This window comes from Echinops telfairi, unplaced genomic scaffold (assembly GCF_000313985.2).
Source record: "Echinops telfairi isolate 266 unplaced genomic scaffold, ASM31398v2 ScPeMD7_18;HRSCAF=68, whole genome shotgun sequence".
NCBI lineage: Eukaryota > Metazoa > Chordata > Mammalia > Afrosoricida > Tenrecidae > Echinops > Echinops telfairi.
This window is the reverse complement of record NW_022103915.1, coordinates 11670689-11676737: the sequence shown is the minus strand read 5'-3', so window position 1 is coordinate 11676737 and position 6049 is coordinate 11670689.

Here is a 6049-nt window from a genome sequence, read left to right as displayed (position 1 = left end):
GGTGGTGGTGGTAGGTGGTGGCAGAGGTGGAGGTGGTGCTGGTGGTTCTGGTGTGCTGATGCTTGTGGTAGGTGCCACCAGGAGTGTTCCGACTCACAGAGACCTCCTGCACAACAGAAGGAAGCACTATTCCAGCCCATCTTTGCATTCACCATGTCAGTCCTCTTTTTCTCTGCCTTCTACTTGTCCAAGAATGATGCCCTTTCCAAGGACTGGTCTCTCCTTGTGGTAGTTACATCATCTGGTGTCCAGTTGAGGATTAAGAGTGTAGGGGTGGAGTCTAGCCTGTCAGTCAGGATATAGCCAATGAGGTCTCTGTGTGGGCATGGCCTTCTCCTGGGGATTCTGGGAACTCCTGTATTCCTTCTTGGAGGCGGGAGACACACTCTCTCTCTGCTCACTCCCTGGGCGATATTGCAGTTGACAAAACACGTGGAACTATGCTAGTGCCCTGAGCTGGAGAAGCCATGTAGAGACCCCTGCCAGCATTGAGATGCCTATAACACCACTGGATCCACAAGACTTCCCACACACTGGCCTGTGATCTTCCTGCATTTGGCATCATTGCATGTGCTTCATGAGTCTGAAGAGGACTTTATAAGGTTGGTATCGAACATATGGGCTAATATTGGACTTATAACTTGATCTAGGCTGGGTTGGGATGTTTTCTCAATAATCAATTGCTCTTGTATATACAGCTCTCTCTTACGTACATCTGAGTCTCCCTGGATTTGTTTCTCTAGTCTACCCGGACAAACACACTCCTTTTAAAAAAAATAAATAATTTTATTGGGAGCCCTTACAGTCTTCTAACAATCCATACATCCATTGTATCGAGCACATTTGTACACAGGTTGCCATCATCTTTTTCAGAACATTTTCTTTCTACTTGAGCCCTTGGTATCAGCTCCTCTTTTGTCCCTCCCTACCCCACCCTCCCACTCTCGTGAACCCTTGATAATTTATAAATGATTATTATTTTCATATCTTACACCGTACACTGTCTCCCTTCACCCACGTTTCTGTTGTCCGTCCACCTGGGTGTGTGTTTGTGTGTGTGTGTGTGTTACACATCGATCATTGGAATCAGTTCCCCCTTTCTCCCACCACCTGCCCCCTATCCTCATGGTATCGCTACTCCCATTACTGTTCCTGAGGGTTTTATCTTTCCTGGATCCCATGTGTCTAGAATTCTTATCTGTGCCAGTTTACATGCACCGGTCTAGCCAGATTTATTAGGTAGAACTGGGATCATGATAGTGGGGGGAAGGATCATTAAAGAACTAGAAGAATGTTGTGTGTTTCATCGGTGCTTTCGTACACCCTGACTGGCTTGTCCCTTCCTTGTGCCCCTTCTGTGAGGAGATGCCCAAATGTCTACAGATGGGCTTTGGATCTCCACTCTGACTGCCCCTCATTCGCATGGCTATGATGGTTTGTTTTGGGTCTTCTGATGCCTGATACCAAATCCTGTCAACACCTCTTGATCACACAGGCTGGTGTGCTTCTTCCTTATAGGCTTTGTTGCTAGATAGCCACTTGTTTAACTTGAAGCCTTTAAGATCCCAGGTGCTATATCTTTTGATAGTGGGCACCATCAGCTTTCTTCACCACATTAGCTTATGCACCCATTTTGTCTTCAATGATTGTGTTGGGAAGGTGAGCATCACGGAATGCCAGGTTATTAGAACAAAGTTTTCTTGTGTTGAGGGAGGACTTAAGTAGAGGCCCAGTGTCTGTCTGATACCTTAATATTTAACATAAATATATGTACAAAGACCTATATCCCTATCATTATATATGAATATATTTATATACCTATATGCCTATATTTATACCTCTATAAATGGATTTTGCCTCCTAGTTCTTTCCTCTATTTCCTTGTAATTTCCTCCTGTCCCACTATCATGTATGACCTTCATTTAGCTCTCAGTAATTCCTATCAGCTACATTGCACTTGATCAAACCCCACCAGGCATTCTATACCCTCCTCACCATGATTTTAGATCTCTTGTTGTTCCCTTGTTCCTGTGTTTGTTGGCTAGCCCCTCCCTTTCCCCCACCTCCTCCTCTTCCATGTCTCCCCAGAACCATCGGTCCCATTGTTTTCTCCTTGGGATTGTAAACAACCCTTCCTATCTTATATAGATAGACATGAAGGAAGGCGGGGGGAGCCTATAAATAGTTCCAGGTCTGTCTGCCTGGTCTCTTCTGGGAAGATGTCCAAACTACATGAGGCAGAGTCCCATCCTCCTGGCTGCAAAGGAGCAGTCTAGCTGTACTTCTTCCAGGACAGGTTTGTTTGTTCTTTTGGCAGTCCGTGGGAGTGTCTGTACATCAGGGTAATTGTAGGACAATGCTATAATGTGAAAACTATATTGGATCCATTCCCACTTCCCCAAACGAAAAACTGATCCCAGCTGAGGTGACACCTCCTCTGAAGAACTGGTTTTTAAGATGTGCAAGTGAGGATGCAAAAAATGGACTGCAAGCAGTAGATAGGCACATTGCAACTTTGCCTAGGAGACCAGATTAAATTTTACTGATCTGCCCAACACTCAAATAACTAGTCTGATTTTCTTTTGAGGAACCTGTTTCTTTAAATGGACCGAATTCTGTAATAGAGCACAATTCTAGGAGCAAAATGGTCTACTTGTTTCCTGGACCATCATTCAAATTCAAAATGGCTTTTAGACATTTTTTTGTTTTGTTTTGTTTTGTTTCGTTTGTTTCTAAACTTCCCAAGTTTAAAAAGAACATCGGTCTCTCCTGACAACATGTCCAAACTATAGAAGACAAGATCTTGCCACCTTTGGCTCTAAGGAGCATTCTGGCGGTATTTCTTCCAGTGCTGTACTGTGCTGTGCTGTACTGTACTGTACTGACTATACTGTTCTTTTGGAAGTCCATGGTTCTTCCAATATTATTAGCCAGAAACATAGATCAAATGCATCAATTTGCTAGTTGAGGTTTTCAGTTTTAGAGCCATGATATCCAAAACCATAGGTTAAACCATTTGGGAGAAATGAGACAAGCAGTTACTTATATACAGAGAACACCCTGAAAACGCCCACAACATGCTCACATAAAGAACTTACAGAGATTTCTCATCGGGTTAGTGGTGACTTTCTATTCTTGATGTTTTGGGGTTTTGATCAGTTGTAATTCGTGAACCCCATCACCTTACAGAATTCTAGAAATCATGGTTTACACTGGTGGGTTCCAAGCTCTGGATATTAGTTATTTTTTTATAAGTCCAATATAGTCATTTTTTTTCAATATAGTCGTTTTTTTGTTGGAGTTTTTTGGTCAAATGTCTTAGCAGGTCTGTAATGTTGAAGCTTATCTGAAGATGATGCAATTTGATGAGGCCTTGGTTAATTCATCATAACCAACCCAAAGCCAAACAAAGTTGGCTTCAGGTCAAAAGGAATGCTAGACAAAAATAAATATCTTAAAACACAATGATGAATCTTAATCTTGAAAGTTTGTCATGTAACATCAATCCTAAGTTACTAAACCTTTTGCTTTTTCCTCCCTTGTAGAAATGAAAAATTGCTGTATTGATATATGTAGAAGCTTTTTTAAGCTACATGTCCATTGGCCAGATATATCTGATAAGATAATTCACATTTACTTGAATTGATCATCACAATTAACTTGCCATGACATAGAGCACTTGGTCCACCTCATTTAACACACACACCCCACACACACAGTTTTTAAACTGTGCTATTGAAACATGTTTTGTATATGATGTAAGTCAATGGTTTAAATATATTAAAGAGTTGTGTAACTATCACCACAATCAATTTTAGATCATTATATTTTTTCTTGTATCCATTGTTATTAGCTCCCTATGTCCCTCCAGCCTCCCCTGTCATAATCTGAGGGAGCTATTAGTTTAGTTACAGCCTCGATAGATTTACCTATCCTGGATTTCATATAAAGAAAATCGTATCCCTCCTACAAAAAAACAAAAAAATCCATGAGAAATAACAAAACAAAACACTAAAAGAAAGCAGAAATAATAAAATCTAGAACAAGTTAAAAATGAGTCAATTGGGAACACAAATGGAAAAGTGTTACATTTAAAATTAATTCTTCAGTAATTCATTTTCAATTCACTCTGTCTGAGGACAAAAATATTCACATATCTGGTCAATGGTCCAAGAGAGTTCAATGGAGACTTCACCCACATAGGGACTCTGTAAATGGATTTGGTCTTTCACTGTCATCCATAGCCTTCTGCAAATTAGGTATTCAGAATTTAAGTTCTAATACAATTCCCTCCTGTCATCTTGGATTTTATCATACCTAACCCCCTTCAACTATTATGATCCCTTGAGTCAACCAGGGCGCAGTATAGCACCGATGAAACACAGAATATTCCTCCGGTTCCTTGAGGCTTCCTCACCCCTCACTATCATGACCCCAATCTTGCCTTTCACTGAAGGCTAGGCCAGAGCATGTCAATAGGTACAGGTACAGAGACACACAGGACACACAGAATCAAGGTCAGATAAACCTCTTAGGAACAGAAATGGGAGAAGTAATACCAGGAGGGTAGGGAAGGTGGGGAAAGGAGGGGGAAGAAACTTCAGGGGAAAGGAGATAGCGGTGAGTGTAAGATATGAAAATAATAATAATTTATAATTTATCACGGGGTCACGAGGGTGGCAGGGCGGGAGGGAGGGAAAAAAGAGGAGCTGATACCAAGGGCTCAAATAGAGTGTCAATGTTTAGAAAATAATGACGTCAATATATGTACAAATATGTTGGATACAATTGATGTATGGATTGTTATAAGAGCTGTAAGAGCCCCTGGTAAAATAACCTTCACAGAAAAAAAAAAAAGATCATGATGCCATGGTTATTTGAGTAGAAAGTATTACTACTCAGGTAACATTTTGTGGTTAAAGATTTGCCAGCTTTTTTCTAGCTTTTCCTAACGTATTATTACATCAATAAGTTCCCCAACGTTGATGTAATAGTGTAAAAGTTGTTTTCTAAACCAAAGCAAGTAAAACTCACTTCCCTCAAACCTCAAACAATTTACCACATGCCCTGAAGTTTCCCCTGACTGCCTTTCACATCATTCTGATAAAACCAGACAGTCTGCTTTGAGACAAGATTACTTTCTTTTTCTATTTTTAAAAAACAAAAACCTTACTACCAGTAATTCTGTCTTCTTTTTAGCTTTTCGGTCCTTGGGTTTTTTTTAAACCATTTTATTGGGGGCTCATACAACTCTTATCACAATCCATACATACATCAACTGTGTACAGCACATTTGTACATTCATTACCCTCATCATTCTCAAAACATTTGCTCTCCACTTAAGTCCCTGGCATCAGGTCCTCATTTTTCCCCCTCCCTCCCCGCTCCCCCTCCCTCATGAACCCTTGATAAATTTATCAATTATTATTTTGTAATATCTTGCCCTGTCTGACGTCTCCCTTCACCCACTTTTCTGTTGTCCGTCCCCCAGGGAGGAGGTCACATGTAGATCCTTGTAATCGGTTCCCTCTTTCCAACCCTCCCTCCTTCCACCCTCCCAGTGCCGCCACTCACACCACTGGTCCTGAAGGGATCGTCCGCCCTGGATTCCCTGTGCTTCCAGTTCCTATCTGTACCAGTGTACATCCTCTGGTCTAGCCAGACTTGCAAGGTAAAATTCAGATCATGATAGTGCGGGTTCAGTCCTTGTTAAAACTTTTTTTTCCTTTAATCATTTTATTGAGAACTCTTACAGATGTTGTAACAATTCATAATTCAATTAGATCAAACATAATTTTACAATTGCTGCCACCACTTGTTAAGCCTTTAACTCAATTGTTAAAGTGGTCTTCCTTCAGTAGTCTAGAATATATTTAGTCATTTCAGGCAGGTTCACCACCCTAAAATGCTACACTTTAAGAATTGAATATGATACATCCTTTAAATCAAGAAAGAATATTTTAAGGCATGTCAACTTGAAAAGGCATCAAAGTAAACAGAGGGGGAAAGCAAATCCTAATTAAGCTTGTAGGTAAGGCGTAGACTCAAA